This window comes from Gracilinanus agilis, chromosome 3, assembly GCF_016433145.1.
Source record: "Gracilinanus agilis isolate LMUSP501 chromosome 3, AgileGrace, whole genome shotgun sequence".
NCBI classification, from domain to species: domain Eukaryota; kingdom Metazoa; phylum Chordata; class Mammalia; order Didelphimorphia; family Didelphidae; genus Gracilinanus; species Gracilinanus agilis.
The window spans coordinates 93,408,353-93,427,974 of record NC_058132.1 but is presented as its reverse complement, the minus strand read 5'-3'; the positions used below and the strand labels follow the sequence as shown (position 1 = coordinate 93,427,974).

The 19,622-nt window shown below is 37.2% G+C and overlaps 1 protein-coding gene across 1 annotated transcript in view; it reads left to right on the top strand.

Annotated features, from left to right (window-relative positions):
* Positions 1 to 19,622, top strand: part of FCHSD2 (FCH and double SH3 domains 2) — a 336,543-nt gene that overhangs the window by 46,500 nt on the left and 270,421 nt on the right. The gene's annotated exons all lie outside the window — the stretch shown is intronic.

Sequence of the window (19,622 nt, the reverse complement as noted above, 5' to 3'; positions counted from 1 at the left end):
GACCCTTCCCTTCTCTGGGCCTCAGAAAAATTATGTATTTAATGGAGATAACGTTATTCATGCCATCTTGCTCACAAGACTGTTTTGAAGCAAGCATGTGGTTAATCTTAAATCACTATGAACATGTAAACTGCTATTGCTGCTGTTGGGATCACTAACAATAATTTAAAAGGAAAAAATAAGCCCTTTTGAGAAAACCTAGATATCTGGTTATAATGCCTGGCCAGAGACTTTCTGGTCTTTGTGCCTTTTGAGCCATGGTTTTCTCATCTATAAAATAAGGAATTTGGATGCATTCTTGCTTTAAGTGTGTCATTATTCTTGTCTTTCCCTTCATCTTCTATATCTTCGTGAAAGAAGCTAGAAGGACATGGATTGTCATCCTGGCCCCTAGCTTTGTGGCCTCCAGACACCTTTTAGCTCTTCTGAACCATAATTTACTCCTCTGCCAAAAGCACATAATCATCAATACTTCCCCTGCTTCTCTAAGCTCTCTTCTCTAAGAGAATGGATGACAAAGTCCTTTGCGATTTCAAGGCATTGTCATGACTTTCTTTATTAGGTAGGCTGTAGTGCCCAATGGGCAACCAGTCTGAAAAGTAAACTGTATTACTTCAAATATTTTACAATTTAGATCGATTTCCCTATTGTTGTGCTTGTCCCTCCTCCATTTAAAGGAGTGAGGCTTTCCTATCAGTTTAGGAGGAGCAGGGTAAAGTGATATTGTCTTCATTGGTACTTAACGGTATCAGGTGTAAAATGTTCCTAGGTTACCCAAAATGGGAGGCCCTGTGAACTGGGTTGGAATTACGGATATTAGCCACTGGTGACTCTTTTATAGCCTGAGGGTAAGATGAGTAGCTCTTAGTAGTTCCGAGGTGTGCTCTCAATCCCCTGGAGAGCTGATTAAAGGCTGCCCTGGAGAGGAGCTGGGCTGTGGGGGTGTCTCTCCTGTTGCCTGTCTTCTGAGCATTCGAATCTCCACTCTGGTTTTTTGCCTCTACTTTCAAAACCAGCAAAAAATTCAAAGGCCTGGTCAGCTGGTTAAAAATAGAAGGGTTTGGTCATGTATTAGAAATTTCTCACGAGGTTAGTGTCTGAGATTTGTAACTAGTGCAGGGGAGGGAAGAGAGAAACATGGTAAAACTAAAGTAAGTTTCTATTTGGTTACTTTAATGATTCTTAGAAATAAACTATGTCAACTTAAACTGAATTAGAGCTTGGTAGTGGCAAGATCTTTTTGAGAGTAAGAATAGTTTTTGCCTTTTTTGGTATTCTATCCCCCCACTTTAGCACAGAAGCACAGTACCTGGCACATAGTAAACAATACATGCTCATTACTTGATTAATTTTTCAAAAGGAGAAAAACCTTTGTGTGTGTAGGGTGGAGTAGGGAGGAGGGTAAAGCCAGCACCTGAACTGAAGTAACCATTCAATTTAGTTTTACCAAGTTTCTACTGTGTGCAGAGCTCTAGGTTGGAGAAGACAGCAGAGTTTTGTCTTTATTTACATATTGGAATTACTTAACTTTTTTTTTTTTTTTTTTTTTTTGCTATTTGATAGAAATTTCATATCATGTCAAAGAAAAACAAGAACTGATTTTTAGCTCTGTTGCCGAGGGTAGCTCATATGTTGAGCTCTCAGTTTGAGAAATGTTTCCTCATGAGAGTAGCAGCTGTCTTTGCTAAGACTGAAGTGGGTTTTTGGTGTTGTTTGTTTTTTTGGCTCCTATGGAAATTATATAGCCATTTAACAGTGCCCTGAAAGTAGTTAACAGAAAATGAACTGCTATTTAACATTAGGTATGGTATATGTGTATATATAGCATAGAGTGCTGAATGTAGGATCAGTGGACCAGCAATGGAATCCTAGCTCAATTACTTAGCAGTGTGGGCAGGGCAAAATAATTTGGCTTTCTGAGCCTCGTTTTTTTCTCTTCTGTAAAATGAGAGATTTGATTTGAATGATCTTAAAATTCCCTCCTTTCTGCATTTTACATTTTTCATTTCTCAATAGGGGAGGTAGTCAGGTTGGTGCCAGTTTTTATACTTTTAAAAATATTTCATGAGGCCAGTTTATAAATCTCTAAATTATATCAAGATCTCTTGACTTATAAGGAAGAGAGAAGAACATTTTCATGTTTCATGGCCAGTCACTTTTCTGAGGATTGGTATAGTATGAAAAAGACATCATCCTTCTCTAATTCCAGATAAATGAGTATGTGCAAAAGCCTTTGATGGAGGAAATGGTGTGCCGTCCTCTTTCTCTCTTCCTATCTGTTTCTTACCTTTACATCTTACTTTGATGGATTCATAACCTCACAGGTATGGGACCTTCCTTCACTAGAATCAGTGTAGATAGCAGCACTGCACATCCTCTGCAATTCTTGCCCTTCTCTTTATGTAAATCCTTCATAGAGGAGACTCCTATATTAGAGGCTTTCCTTTCATTCTTTCAGTGATCTCCTGAGTACCAGTGTAACATTTAGGCTGTCTGTATGTTAACTGTCTCTCTTGGTACATGAACTTTCCATCTCCTTTTCTGGTCATAAATTTCTTTGATAATGCCTTTAATGGCACTTGCCCCATGTAAGACTTCATTGCTAACATCCGTCAGACCAACATCTACCATAAGGCTCTCTATTACTCCTTGTGTTACCCTTAATTTGGAGTCTTCTGAGATGGTTGTAATTCATGATTTGTAGCTAAGTGGCTTCACTAGGAAAATATTGTAAATAAATTAGCTTTTGTGGTTGGTCATTTTGGATCATTGAAAGTAGTGAACAACTTCCTAAATGTGATTCTAGCCTGCTGTCCTAACTTTGGACTCACTCTGTTGCATATTTGTGATACTTATCCAAGGTATACATACTTTACAGGCTGCCTCTTAAGTTGGGGCAGTTTTTTTCATCCATTTTATAGCTACTAAATATTAGTAAGTTAGGAATAATGTATTCATAATTAACTTAAGTAGAGGATCATAGTTTTAGAGTTCTAAAGAATCTCAGAAGCCACCCAGTCTGAACCTTTCTTTTATTATTATTATTATTATTATTATTATTATTATTATTATTATTTTGAAATCCTTACATTCTGTCCTAGAATACATACTAAGTATTAGTTCTAAGGCAGAAGAACAATAAGGACTGGGCAACTGGAGCTAAATGATTTGCTCAGGGTCATACAGCTAGTAAGTATCTGAAGTCATATTTGAACCGAGAACCTCCTGTCTTCAGGACTGGATCTCTATCTACTGAGTCACCTTGAGTTGCCTGGTTTTGTTATTATTATTATTATGATGATTTTACAGTTGAGGAAACTGAGGCAAACAGAAGTTAAGTGGCTTGCCCAGGATAACACACTTTTATTAAGTGTCATTTGAACATGTGTCTTCTTGATTCCTGAAAAGCAATGAGGTGTATAAAGCATCGGGCCTGGAGTCAGAAAGACCAGAGTTGGCATGTGGCCTCAGAAACTAGCTGTGTGATCCTGGACAAGTCATTTAACCTCTGCCTGCATAAAAACTAGAGGAGGAAATGACAAACCACTCCAATATCTTTGCCAAGAAAAGCCTATGGACAGTTAGTCCACAGGGTCATGAAGAGTCCAACACTATTGGACAACCTGATTCCATTGTCTAACCACTGTATCTAGAGCTTATCTGAACTTGGGTCATTTCATTCCAGAGGCTACACTCTTTTGTAGCAGGTAGCAGGGTTAGGATCAAGGAAGCCATGTCAAAGGCATCCAAAAGGATGAACAGGTGAAGAAGGGGAAGCTTCGGGTAGCCCTTCCACTTTGAGTTGAATGGGTGATATGTTCCTCAGGATATGATAACCCATAGCTAGTAGGGATACAACACTGCACATGGAGTGTTTTTCAAGTCTACTACTTATTAGGGGCGTGAACTTCCTCTCTCTGAGGTTCAGTTTTTCCATCTGTAAAATGGAGGTAATAATATTTGCACAGTGCATGTCTCAAGGGAGTTGGGAGGAAAGGCCTTTGGTAAACTCCAGGGCACTGTGTTCAGGTGAAATATAAAATTGGCCTGAAGTATTTGCATTTTAAGGGTGAGGGAGCCCATTGCTCTGCTGGGCAGGCTTTGTCATACTCTCAGTTTCTCTGTATCTTTTCTGTTCTCTCTTTTCTTTCTCTTGGAAGAATAATGAGAGGATGTAGAAACAGAAAAGGAAAGAAAGGCAAACTTAAAGGGGAAAAAACCTCCAAACAAACTTAATTCTCATACGTTTAAATATGTTAAATGAACATTCTTTTCACGTAGAGAAGTCTTGTAAGTGGTACATACTTCCTTTTTTTTGTTCATAGTCACAGGCATGAATTGCTTTGGTCCTTTTTCCTGACTTTCAGTCCCCCTGATTAGATGGTTGCAGTGAGCAACTGAGATACAAGAGACCCTGGTTTCATTTTGGATTTGACTTCAGTATACATTGCTTGGAAAGTAATTCAACTATGAATATTTCTATCTACAAAACTTACAAGATGATAGAAGCAGGTGTGGCCTAGTGAAAAAAGCCTTGGGATTTTAAAATTTGAAGACTCAGTTTAGAATCCTGTCTATGTTAGACATGTGTCACTTGGGACAAGTCTTTTAACCTCTTTGGACCTTGCTTTCTGATGATATAAAATGGAGTTACTAATATCTGTATTACCTAATTTACAGAGCTGTTCTGAGAATCAGTTGGAATAATGAATGTAAAGCACTTAATAAATACTAGAAGGAAATTTTCCTGTTTTTGCATGTTTAATTTTGTGTTTTATTTTTTATGACACTGTTTCTGACATGTTCATTCATTCTAAATAACTAAAAGGGTGCTGCTAATGAGTTCTCCAGTCACAAATTTACCCAACTATGAGCCAATTAGCTTGACTTTATTTTCTTCAATGGAGCTGTTAAGGTTAAAAATGATAAAGACTGATATAATAAGAGAAATTAGTAGTTTAATTAAAACCATGGCCATGTTGGTAAATATATATATATATATGACCGCGCCTATCTTTTAATTTTACCGCCGGAGCCCATTCTCTCTCCCGCTCGCCAGCCAGCTCTTCAGGAAGACCAAAAGGACTTTGTATAATTCTTAGAAGGAAATATACAGAGCTAAATTATATTTGCATCTCTGTCACAAGTGGTACCCCAACTTTGGTAAACCATCATGAAAATGTTTGCCTTTGGTCACAAGAGGAAAAATTTGATAAAAAGAGCTACGTGATTGCAGATGATCCATAAGAGCTGTTGAAAATAACTCAAAAACTTGTCATGATGGGTGGGTCTACAGCAGGTATTCAGAGAAGGTATTAAGGGCTGACCCATGTTGACATTGTAGAGAGGACTTGAGAGAATTGATATAAAATAGTAAATAAAATTGACATGAAATAATAAAGGTGGCATAGATGAGTTAATCCTTTTGTGATTATTCGAAAAACCAATAGAATGTGTATAAAAATATTCTGCCATGCTGCAGTCATTTTAAGATGATAAAAAGTGAAAGAGAATTAGAATAATACAGTGTTCTTTGGAGAGAATAATTGGGAGGGATCCTTTTTTTCCAAGTAAAGTCACATTTATTTGCTCTATTCCTGGTAGGATGTCAGCAGATAGAGAGGTTGGTGAATCAGATTTGCCATTTCTGCTTTCATATCCTGTTTGTTTGTAGCATGTCTTCCTTGTCTAAAGTTTATTCATTCCGTTCATTAATCTCATAGAAATCCAAAGCCAGGGCAATTTAAAATCCAGTCCTAGTAACAAAAACACTAAAAGGTTATTAAATGAAAGCAAATGATGGTGATAAACTTCCTTTCCCACACAGTTTTCAGGGTCTTCTCCTCATCCCAATCATGCCCTTAGTTCCTAGGAGCATGTATAGGCATACCAACTAAGACTGGTTTGTACAGGACCTCTGTTGTCTGTGGGAGTGCCTGCTCTGCCTGGGTCCTTATTGTCCTGACTGCTGCTTCCAGCTGCCAGCTGGGAGCATCTGCCTTCCCTAGCTTCCTCTGTATCCCTGTGCTGCTGGCATCTCCCAAAGCTCCCAGAGAGGGCAAAGCTGATCTTCCTGCCAGATCTGTTGCCTTCTCTCTCTTTGGCCTGGCCTCAGGTCCCTGCTCCTTTATGTGTTATAGCCTAGTCTCATTAGTATTAGCCAAGACCAGTCTGTTTAAGGAAAAGATGCCTAGACAAGGCCTTTCTCAGAGATAGTAGAATAGCTACAGCTCATAGCAGGCACATTTAGTGAATCCTGTCATTATGTTCTGTGTTCTTGGTAAGTTTACAAGGCAGCCTGGGGAGGAAGAGTATTCTTTTAAAAAACAAAAAATACCCCCCAAACTTAGGTGATTCGGATTTATTTTGAATGAACATTTAACCCTTCAGGGATATATTTTTCTCAGATTAGGTCATGATCAGTTTGAAAACAAACTGACCATGTCTTTCTAATACATTTTCTGTAAAGTTATCAAAATAATCTCTTTCAAGCACAGAATTGACCACATGACTCCCTTATTCAAGAGTCTTCACTGGTTCCTTTTTGATTCTAGAATAAAGTATTAACTCTTCAGTTTGGCTTTGAAAACACATTAGCCAGCTTTTCTAGATTTATTTCCAATGACTCTTCATGAATTCTTACATTTGGGCTAAACTGGGCTACATATTGTTCTACAAACTCAATATTTAATCCTTTTGCCCTAACCTTTGCAGAAACTGTCCCAATATATCTGACGTGTGCTTTTTCCTTATCTGGTCCTTTCAAAACTCTTCTAGGCTCATCTCATGTGATAGCTAATGTGGGAAACCTTTCCTAATCTACTAATGTTCTCTCCCTTCTCACATGATTTTTATATTTACTTATTTGTTTACATATTGTATCCCCTGGTTGAATTTTAGCTTCTTTAGGGCAGGGACTTTTAGTTTGTTGATGCCTTGAATGTGGTAGGGACTCATCTGATGATTGGATTGGATTGAATTGAATTGATAAACTGTGTGACATGACTTGTGTCCACAGGTTTCTCTTTCTCATAGTTTGAAGGCTTTCTTATGATATTTAGACAAACCAGATAAAAAAGTGCTATAGACCTTGACAAGTTTTTAAAATTAGGAGTTTTTCAGCTCTTCATGTTTTATTTGAGGCAATGTGTTGTAATGGAAAGAGTACTGCATTTGGAGTCAGAATTTGCATTCAGATTTTGGTTCTGCTATATTTTTGACCATGGGCAAATCACTTAATCTATCTAGACCTCAATTTCCTGATCTGTAAAATGATAATGATCAGACTGGATAATATCCAATTCCCCTTTGAACTCTGAATCTATAATCTCATTATCTTAAGGTAGAATCCAATTATCACATTTAGTTTAGAATTGAATAAGGGGACAGAATATAATTATGGATTTCAGATAGATTCATAAGTTTTTAGAATCGGAAAGGACCTTAGAGGTCATTTAGTCTAATCCAGGGGTCGGCAACCTTTTTGGCCATGAGAGCCATAAACACCACATTTTTAAAAATGTAATTTCGTGAGAGTCGTACAGTGCTCACAGTGCGTCCTCCTGTAACAGTGCCTGAAAAAAAATTGACTTTATGGCTCCTGCAGAAAGAGCCAAATCTGGCCCTCAAAAGAGCCAGATATGGCTCAAGAGCCATACGTTGCCGACCCCTGGTCTAATCCTTTCCTGTTAGAAATAAGGAGGCTGAGTGGTACAAAGAGGTCAGGAGACTTGTTGCATGTTATTACTCAGATCTTGATCTTTGTAATGTTCTTTTCCCCCTGTACTATACTGCTTCCCAATTAGACAGAAGGTTGTTAACATATGATCTCTTTCATCTAGCTTAAATTGTAGTAGGAAGAATTTATTGTAGATTAATGGAGCTAGACAGACTCGACACAGCATAGACTCTTTCCCCTAGTCAGAATTGTTGCTTGCTGCTTAAGTATCAAAAGCGATGGATAGTCATCCTATTCTGAACTGTCTTCACAGGCAGATTTTATAAATTCCTGTTATTCATTTCAGCCGCTTTTCCCTGAAAGTTCTATTTTCTCCATATTCTTCTTAGAATGTGAAGGAAGTTCAGCACTAGACATATCTGTGGCTGACACAAAAAAACCACTTCAGAACTTTTAAAAATTTCCTTATTAAAATGGGGGGGGGAGTGAGGATGGGGGATTAGATGTTTGAGTGCAGAGATAGTTAAATGTATTTAGATCAATAAAAAAGAGACCTCTGTTTATCTCCCCCTTCCCCCATCTTTAAAGCTGCTTTTTTGTTCCTTTTTTGTCGAAGTAACTGGGAAATGGTCTGGGATCAAATTGCTCCTAACAATTTATTATTGATCTAAATGCAATTAAGCTATTATTGGATAATCTAGATCACTAGAATTTCACTAGTCTCTTCTGCCATCTCCTTTCCAAGTTCCTAAATTATAGCCTCCATGACAAGACACTTAGACCCAAGCTTTGTCACTATTTTCATTGCATTTATCCTTTGTGGATCTTTTTCTTAGTGCCAACACCCACTGTTAGTGCCAGTTCTCTCTATTCCTTCCTGTGGCTAAAAGAACCATAAAGAGCCCTGAGGTTTGGCTGTCTAAATACTACCAGTTGAAAGCTTGAACTGCAAGGAGTAAAGGTGTTTTTACTGAAGACTTATTCTCTCTCCCTTGCTGTTGGAGGTGGGAGGGAATTGGGGAGCTTCTAAATTTAAGGATGTAAAGGTCCACTAGCTTTTTGCTTCTGAAGCAACAGAATGTATGAGTCCCTAGGTTCAGAGACTCAAAAGCCTGTGCATCATGGGACTTTGCATTCTTGGAATACCCTTGGCATTCTTGCATCTGACCAGAGGAATGAGTGGTGTTAGCTTCATTTCCCCTGACTTGTAAGATGACTAATGATGCCGCTGAAAATGAGGAACTTCACTGTACTAATTAAAGCCAGTCAAAGAACTTGATGGCACAGCATGTCTATCTTTCACAGAGGTCGTCATTGTATCTCAGGGACCTAGAATTCTGTTCTGACTTGAAGTAGGTTAGTATTACAAATTCCACTGAATCTTTTGTGTCCTCATGGCATGGGACTGACCCCATGTTCTCTAAGACTAAACCAGCAAAGGATGCCAAGATCTGACAGGTTCTTCCAGAACTTTGAAAGGCTCGTATTGACCCAATAGTAGACTATGTGTCTATTGTCTGAAGTCCAACCTAGTAAAGTGCACAAGAAGGATATCACCAGAGGAAAAGTGGCCACAGTAACTCATGATACTATCTGTTGAGCCATGTAATCATAGATCTGTAAAAACATTTGGAAGTAGTGAAGAACAGATACAATTAGTGCTACTAGCTAATTTGTATTGTGCTAAGCACTGTGATAAATGCTTTACATTTTTAAAAATGTAAATTTTAAAATGTAGATTTTAAAATCTCATTTCATCCTCACAATAACCTGGGATATAGGTGCTATTATTACCCCTATTTTACAGATGGGGAAACTGAGACAGAAATTAAGGAACTTGTCCAGGGCTACACAGCTAGTAAGTGTCTGAAGCTGGATTTGAATTCATGTCTTTGATTCTGGATCTAGCCTCTGTGCACTATGGCACCACTTAGCTGCCTTTCAAGTTGACTTTCTGGTGCCTTGTTCTTGTTAACCTGATTGACCTACCTATTTTTCTGGTAATATGCATGTCTAATAATTTTTGTTACTCAGGTTTTTGCATATCAGTTATTTTTAATTAACAACTCACATGGTGTAGTGGAAAGATCATTCTATTTGGAGTCAAATATGACTTCAGATTCTAAGTTGCCATTTTTACATATATATATGTATATATAGACATACACACAATATTGGGGAAGTCACAACCTTTTGGAGCCTCAGTTTTCTTACTAATAAAATGAAGAGTTTGGGCTAGTTAATCTGTGAACTCTCGAGTTTATTTCCACACTAAATCTTATTCTCCTGTACTATGTATGGTACAGATTATGTCTGTCTTTCAGGATGTTTATAATTTTAACTTTTCATAGATTCCTGTGTTCCATTATTCCTGATCAAGAGAATATTGATATTAAAACAGTAAACTTTTGCATAGCAGATTAGTTTGAGATTATTTTTTAAAAAATAAAAACAAGCAAAACCACCATGTAATTTCCCATATACTCTAGTCTAGATCACCTTTTGAGGCTGATGTCTCAAGTTCACCAATTAGCAAGTGTTCCAGAGCACCCCCTGGTGGGTGCTACAGCGATCCAGGGAGGCGGTGATGGCCACAGGTGCATTTTGGACCATGGATTTAGTTCAGTAACCAATTTATTAACAAAAAAAAGAAACCAATTGCAAATAGTCAATCGAGGTGATTTAAGATTACTGCTGACGAAAATAGAGAGAGGATTACTAAATTGGTATCAGTACACCAGGTTCATCCTTCTCATCAAGATGATTTCAAATGTTTTAACTTTTTTTGTATTACATTCTATTCAGAGTTCAATAAATATTTTCATAATTTCAAAGTTCAATGTTTCTAATTTACACCTTCACTTTATTTTACGAAAAAGGTAGAAACATTAATACATATATCTTTCCTATTAATTGCTATTAAATTTTTTAAAAACTTAATTTCCAGGGGGCATTAAGTAATATTTTTTCTGGAAAGGGGGCAGTAGGCCAAAAAAGTTTGGGAACCACTGCTCTAGAGGTTCAAATTAGTCCTAACAGCAAACATGGAGATCTTGTTCGTTAGCTTCAATAAGCAGGGCCAACAGGTCCCAGCCCAATATTTTTCTTTTATTACCAAATCTGGATCCAGTTTATTATCCCAAGACTGGCAGCTCAATCTACTTTGGGACAGCTTTTTATTTTTAGGGAGTTTTTCCTTAGATCAAAAGTAAGAATGGCCTTTTGGCAACTTTTGTAGATGAAGTCACACATTTGATTCAATGAATATTGATTAAACATCTTTGTTTACAAGGCACAGACAGTGCTTTTAAGTGGCAGAACTGAAACTTGAATACAGGTTTCTGACATCATTTTGATGGATAGATCAGGTTAGGGCAGGAAAATGGGAGAAAGGGCTCTAATCACTAAGGTTTTTGAAGCCAACTATCTGTGTTTGCCTTTAGCCTAATTTGGGCCCCTAGGACCATTGCTAATTGACAGGCTTGATAACTAGCATTACTTTCTATGGTCCTATCATCTCAAAAAGTTAAGTTTAGACTAGACTCAGGCAAAATAGCTAAGCTTGTGCAGAGAGTCCATCCATTGAGATGTTCCTTTATCTTGCCTAGTCTGGCATTTAAAGGGCATTCCAGGGATAGAGGTATTCAAAGAAACTTTTGCTTGAAGATCTCACAGGACAGATAATCCATTATACCTCCTGAGGCAGCCTCGTCTACTTTTGAATAGTTTCAATTATTACAGAGTTTTTACTGTATATAAAGTCTAAATTTATCACATTTCAAATTGCTCCTAGTTCTGCCCTCAAGTGCTAAGTATAAGTCTATTCTTCCATGTGCCAGGCCTTGAAATACTTGAAAAAGAGAAATCATTTCTTCCTAAGCCTTCTCTTCTCCTTGCTAAATGTCCCTAGTTCCTTCAACCAGTTTTTATTTGTTAACATCTTTATGTTCACCATCTTGGTTACTCTTGTTTGCATACTTTCCAACTCTTCTTTTTCCCCCCCCCAAAACACACTCAGAACTGAACACAGTGCTCTAAATTTGGTCTGTACCAGGACAGAACAGTGAACAAATCACTCTTCTACTCTTGAATACTCACCCCTTGATGCAGATTACCTAAAGATTTTTAAGTTTAACATTAGTCAAGTTTGCAGTTATTTGGGTGTGGGGGTGCCATATTGCATTATTGCCATGCATCCGAGCCTGCAATCCACTAGAATCTCTACAAGTTTTTCAGATGAATTGCTGACTAGTTGTGCCTCCTCCATCTTGTTCTTGTGAATTTTTTCTTTTTTTGAACCCAATTGTAAGACTTCACATTTATTTCTATTACATTTCTTCTTACAAGATTTAGTCTAATACTAAATAGTAGGAATTTTTTTAATCTTGAGTCTGTCACCTAAAACATTGTTGTTATTGTTAGTTATTGCTCCTAGATTTGCATAATCTGAAAATTTGAGAAGTTTTTGCCTTTATCTAGAACATTGGATAAAATGTTACAGTACAAAGATAAGCATGGATCCCTGAGGAAGTCAACTAGAGACCTTCCAAATTGAGATTGAAACATTAATGACTTTTTTGGGGGGAGGGGGCAACCATTCAACTAGATTTTCATCTACCTAGCCTTATTTTTGTGTAGTTCATTTATTGTCCCCAAGAATGGCACAAGAGATATTGTGTCTCTGCATTTATGCTTTACCTAAATCTAGTTAAACTTTATTTATGTTTTCTTTATCTGCCAATCTTCATAAACCTGTCAGAAAATGAAAGAACATACAAAACTCAAATTAAAGTACCGACTATTCAAGAACTCAGAGAACAGAGGCTTACCTTCCCCCTCTCCCATATATTCCCCTTGTTAGAAAGATGGGAGACCAGAGGTCTAGAAAACACACAGTTGTTCTATTTAGCTGGATTATGCTCAAAATTCTCTTTGTAAAATAATTTAAAGGGAAGGAGGCTAAATTTGGAGAAATTCTGATATAAAAAAAGCATAAATAAAAGTTATTAATTAAAGGCAGTAAGGAAATTACAGGCAGTAAGGAAATATAACATTCCCTTTTCTTGATCAAACTATGTTGACTTGGTATGTTTGGAGAAGAAATAGACCAAAATGTAGGTAGAGATGTTCAAGAGAAAGTTAACTAAATGAGATGGGAATTGAGGGTTGTAATTAAAGCTGGCTTGTGAATCTGAGAGTTACAGGAGGGTAGAATCTTAGAGTTAGAGCTAGAAGGAATATTAAAGGCGATCTGGTAAAAAAAAAACACCTCATTTTACAGATGAGGAAACTGAGGCACAAAGAGGCTAAGTGACTTGCCTGTAGTTACATTGTCATTAAGTTTCAGAGGCAGAATTAGAACCTAGATTCTCTAGGTCCATATCTTCCTGCTTTTCCTATTTGATAACTCTGGAAGATTATGTTTTAGTGTTAAAAGATAATGAGCTGTGTTTTGGACATAGTAGAACCAGGACATCTGATTGTCCAAACAGTTGGAGTTGAAATAGGTCCCTAGAGCTGACTGTTCTAATTGATACCTGACTAAGAATAAGTATCCTTTTTAACATCTAACAAATCTTGTCTGTCCTTCCTTTGGAGGCATCAGAAGAAGGTAGACCATGCCACTTTTAGAAGGTTCTAATATTACAAAAATATTTCTTTATCTGATGCCTTAAATCTCCCCATGATTTTTATCAATTGTACTTAGCCAAGCCAAACAAATCTCATCCCTTTTCCACTTGGGAGTCCATCAAGTATTTGATGACAGCTATTGTGAGTCTCTAAGTCTTTTCTTTTCCAGCCTAAATATCCCAAGTCTGAACAATTTCATATGGAGACTCTCTAGCTTGTTAGTTCCAATATGGTGCTTTTAACACAAAAATTTAGCATAATATTCAAGATATGTGTCCAGAACAGAAGTACACAATGATCTCTGTAAAAATGATTTTTGAAATAATGGACAGTTGACATTATCATGGAAGAATGTCCTGGGAGAAGAGGTTTAGATAGAAGAATTAAATAAAAGTCATAGTGAAGATGAAGAATAGATTTCAGAGGAAGGAGTGAGTCATAGGGAAGGAGAATCTGATTCGAAGTCCATTCTGCTCTTTGCAATTATAGTATATTGTCATTTGTATATTAAAAACTAACTCAGAACCTTTGGATTTCATGGAGGACATCTTCTAGGACTTTGGCAAATGCTTTTTTTCAGTATATATCCTCAATTAATACCTTGCTTCATGTCATTGTTTAGCCAGTTATTGAATAAAGTTAAACATATAGTTGTCTTTTCTTTTAAACCTTTGGCTTCTGTCTTAGAATTGAAAGTAAGTATCTGTTCCAAGGATTATGCCCAGGATCACAGAGCTAGGAAATGTCTGAAGTGACATTTGAACCCAGGACCTCTCATCTTTAGGTGTGGTACTACCTATAGTTTAATCTTTTGTGGAGAATTAAATCATTTTTATATTCTCTTGAAAGATACCTTGATGGAGGAGCCTACATTTTGCTCAAGAATGTTGAAAATTAAATATTTTAGTTACCAAGTATTAGAAGACATATGAGTGGATGAACACAATTTCCTAGACTTAAATGTTAGTCATCTTGATCCCTTGAGGATACACTTGGAATGTAGACATGTAAATCATTATCTCAGATCTTTTGCAGATTTGTCACCTCTAATGTAGATTACTTCTGTGTTCTTGGCTAGGTGTGGTCATGTTTCCTTACTTCATTACATAGTACACTGGGTACAGAAGCAAAAGAAGCCAATTGTTGTCGTTTTGCTATGGTTCTGCTATTGTTACTATTGAAAATAAATCCTATAAAAATGAAAGCAGATTTGTTTCGCCTTCATTCTGTTTGTTGGCCTCTTCTAGTTTCATTCATAAATAGTCTTAGAAAAATCTGCTTTAACTGAATCTCATGTTAAACCCACTGTAGGCTCACTTTCTCCTCTTAAACTTTTCAGAGCTGATACTGCTTGCTTTTCTGTCTTCCTTTTCCTTAATGTTTTGTAAATTTAGTTTATACTCAAGGTGAATGTAGCCCTTTCCATTGTCAATTGGGTAGTAGAGGTGGTGGTGAGGGAGGATTCATAAGTACATATGAATTGGAGCTGGGAAGAACCTCTGAGGCTATTTAATTTTGTAGATTAGGGATCTGAGGCCCAGAAAGGTTAAGTCATTTGCCTATTTTTCTTTAAATATGTTAGCTTAGAGCTTCTGAAATCAAACATTAAAAACTATACCTTCTCATCTTTATCTTTTCTTTTAGTTTTTTTAACTTTATTTATAAGTGATCTGTTTGTAAATGACTATAACATGACTGACTCTGAAATGACTTAAATCTGTTTAATGGTGCAGAGAAAATTATAATGAATTTGTGGTCAAGATTTAGATTTGAATTTTGGCTCCGCTTGTATGAACTTGAACAAGTCCCACAATGGAGAGTTCTTCCAAGTCGAAGTCTAAATTATAAATAACGCTTTTAAAAGAAACTTGAGTTACTTTTTAAATACAGTGGTAAAGCTATGGGGAAGGCAGCTCACTTTTTGGGCAGGTGGGCAAGTAAAGTTGAATTGCTACTCTGTAATACTGACTGAACAAATGAGTTCCTATGAAAATATGAAATTCAAACCATTATTCAAGGTAGAGTTTTGAAAGATTTTATTTAATTTCCCTTTTATTTAATTTCCCCTTACTTATCTTCCTAGATTCACCCTATATGTTAAACACAAACATAAAAATACAAAAGCTTCAGATTTGGATACTACTGTGTCATCTCTGGCAACATGATTCATTTCCTTAGCTTGGGAAAAGCGAGGACTAAGGTTATAAGTACATTATCTTGTCTTTAGATTGTCTACCACTCATATTTTCAGGATATAAAAACAAACAAACCCTAAGTTTTTTTTTTCTTGCAAACTATTAACAAAACATCTCCATTTGAGAATGATGATTCCAAGTTAAAAAGAATAAAATCAGACATTTGGAGCTAGAAGGGAGATCAGAGAAAATCTAGTTCAAAGCCCCCATTTTAAAAATTAGAAAATGGAGACTGAGAGCTTAAGCAGCTTGCTTATAATTACCCAGACTGTGTCATACTGTTAGAAGTAAGCTTTGACCCTGAATCTTCCTGACCTCAAGACTAACACTGTATACATTTGGTCTCTACTTAATGAATGCCTTTTATGTGTGAGCAAATAAACAAGCTATAAATAAAGTAGAAATTAAATCATGTGTATTCAAAGCTAGATGTTGCCTCTTGCGATTCCTAAATTTTAACTGTTTTGAGACTCTAGTTTTCTATGACTCACAACCATAAAAGATAGGCCGTGGTATTATAAATGTATGGGAATACCATTATGCTATAAGAAATTAAGAAAGAGACAATTTCTGAGAAATGGGGGAAGGCTATTATGTAATGTAAAATAAGCAGAAGTAGGAGAACAATTTTGTATTGTAACATCAGTATTGTAAAACAAATCCAATTCTGAAAGATTTAAGAACTCTTAATCAGTGTAGCAATCAACCATAATTCCAGAGGAATCCATACTGAAGAATGCCACCCAATTCATTACAGAGATGTGATAGACTGATATTGAGAATGAGGCCTGCATTTTGGGGCCAATATTCTTTTGCTTAGGGTTTTTTTTTTCCTTACTCTTACTTGCTTCAAGTATTTTTTTTCTTTCTTTTTTTTTATGGCAGATGGGAGGGGAAAATGCTTGTAGTAATTGAGAAGAAATGTTTTTAAAAGAGTAAAAAAGGGCAGCTAGATGGCTCAGAGGATTAAAGGCAAGGTTTTAATCTGGCCTCAGGCACTTACTAGACATGTCATCCTGGGCAAGTCACTTAACCCTCATTGCCTAGCCCATAACACTCTTTTGCCTTGGAACCATTACATAGTATTGATTCTAAGGTGGAAGATAAGGTTTTAAACAACAAAAAAAAGTAAACATTTAGCATAGACAGAAAAGTTTATTATTATATTTTTTTAATGAGAGCTTTGTTTCAGGGAGCTTAAGATGATTAAAATATACTCTTCATTTTACCTAAGGTCATCTAGTCTGCTCTCCTCCTCTTCTTTTTCTTATCAGTTATGAGTTTTAACTCATTGACCATTTACAATATCCAAGATGAATGTACTGATGGACTAAAGACCAACTCTAGGTAATCTATCCTGCTGCATAGAGTCATCTCTTGATTTAACAAAAAAATTTTTTTTAACCCATAACTTCTGTGTATTGTCTCATAGGTGGAAGAGTGGGCAATGGGGGTCAAGTGACTTGCCCAGGGTCACACAGCTGGGAAGTGTCTGAGGCCAAATTTGAACCTAGGACCTCCCGTCTCTAGGCCTGACTCTCAATCCACTGAGCTACCCAGCTGCCCCTCTTGATTTTTTTTAATGTGTGGATTGGGTAAGTTCTTTTAGTGATTTATGGATCTCATTTAGGGGAGATACAATTAAAACAAACAGGAATATCTGGAGCTTCTCACCACCTGTAGAGAATCCCTCTTCGATTTCTGCTTTGTGCTGGACACCCTCCATGACAGTAGCAAACAGCTTTGACAGGCCTCTTTTATTAATAATCAAAGCTTCCGAGAACAATCTTATCTCTGTTAATATTTTTCAAGGGATCTTGACATATACATGGAAGACACTCTGTTGGAAGAGAGCCTTTAAGCTTATATTTAGCTCTATTGAATTAATTGCTTAAAAAAAAAAGTCACAAAACAAGCCTAATGGAAGTTTATATTCTTTACACCTTTTGGTCAGTTGTTTGATTATAAAGATGTAGTTTTAATGTACCATACTTTTTGAAAGCCCACCTAGACCTCTGCAAAATAGAGTTGGACTAGAAGATTCCTTATAACTGTAAGCCATAGCCCTGTCATCCTAGAATTATGTAAAGTACTACTAGGTAGTTTTGGTTTTTTTTAAGCTGAATGTATCAGCTAATCTATGTTAGTTTTTGCCTTCTAGTACATATTGAATGTTTTTTTCTCTATGTGTTGGTTTTTAAGTTGGTGAAATTGTGTTAGTGCAATTTTTTTCATTCCAACTCCAATGAGCGGAGGGGAGAGTCAAGCAGTGAGGGAAAAGGAATAGTGAAATTTCTTTGGAATCAGAATAAATCTTACTCTAATGCCTCATTGTGGCTTAGTAGGGACCTAAAGCTCTTAAGGGCTATACTGGTTGATTGTAAATTTTAGCAGATTCCCCTGAGGTGCAAAGGCTACCAGGACCAGGTAGACTGACTGACAGGCAATTAACAAGCATATATGAAGTGCTGGCTCTGTGTCAGGTACGAAGGGTGCTAAGGGTGGAAGATATAAAGAAATGGAAAAACCTGGACCCTGACTTCAAGGAAATCACATTCTTATGAGGGAGACAACACGTAAATAGCTATGTATGTATAAGTGTACTGTAAAAATGGAAGGTAATCTCAGAGGGAAGGCACCAGTGGTGGGGAGGAAGATAGTATTGGGAAGGAACAATGAGGGAAAGTCTTTTGCAGAAGGTGGGATTTGAACTGAGTGTTAAAGGAGCTAGGAGATTGAGATGAGGTGGGAGATCATTCCAGGCATGTAGAGATGAATAAAAATACATGGAATTGGGAAGTGGAGTATCCTGGGTAAGAAGCAGTAATTTAGTCAATATAAGGGATAGAGGGGAATACAGTGAAAGAAGAGTAGAAGGTAGGAATGGACAAGGTCCCAAGAGGCTTTAAATGCTCAGTATGATTCTCTAACTGATCCAGGGGTAAGAGGTGCCCCCCAGAGCTTGCAATGTGACATGGTCAGACCTGCACTTTAGGAAGATAGCTTTGGTACTTGAGTGGAGGATGGATTGCTATGGGGAAAGCCTTGAGGCCTAGGACCTGCCCAAACAGAAGTCAGTTGTAATAATATGGTTGTGAGGTAGTGAGAGCCCACACTGAGAGGCGGCTGGGTAGAGGGGAGGACTCTCTAGGAGAGATAGGAGAGCTGTCATGGCTGTAGGATAAAGCCTTGGCAAGAGATCAGTGGGGTTGTCAGTGAGGATAACCCCGAGGTCGCAAACCTGGATGACTTAGGGATGGAGGGGAAGGGGACATGGGGGCTGTTGCCTTTGACAGTGATAGAGTTGTTTTGTCCTTTTGAGTTTGAGATTCCTGTGTGATGTGGGACTGGAGAGGAAGAGGGGTGATTGAGGCATGGCTCCAGGCAGTATAAGGGAAAGCTTCCCTCTTCAGAGCTGAGGGATAGAGGGCATAATACAGGGTTGGGACAGATTAGGAAGATGGTCTGGATGTAGCACACCACATGTAGCTTGGTGTGGTGACTGGGAAGTAGATGGTGTCATCTCTGAATTAGACTAGTTAAGTACACTAACGTGAGGGCATTAATGGTCACAATTCTATTATTATTTTTAGGTAATACTAACTCACAGATTGGCCATTCTTACTAAAGTGTGGAAATGTGATTTGTGTTGGTAGAGGGAGGACACATGAATGAAATCACAAATTTTTTGAAACATGGAAGTGTAGGATGACTGTTGTTTGAAATGTTAATTTTTTTTTCATGATTTTGTTCAGAATAGCATGAGAAAATCTTTTGCTCAACTTGAGTGTAATGAAGAAATTTGCTACATGGAAAACTTAACTGTAGTCAACCTCAAATACCCTGAAGCCATCATGACTCTTTAAGTTTTCCTCCTCCTCCTTATTGTTCCTTGTACAGTATTGGAAATGTATGTTCCACTCTAGCAGAAATTCTGAAGTTTGTAGACTCCTTTTCAGAGTGATGATTTTAAATAATTGAAGCAAATAGTCAGGTAAGAGGTTAGTGAAAATAATGTCATTTTTTTCCCCCCATCCAAGTTCCTGGACTCCCCACTCTCTAATCATAGACTTCTTGGGGATCCATGGACTTCAGATTAAGGACCTCTTCTTTATAAT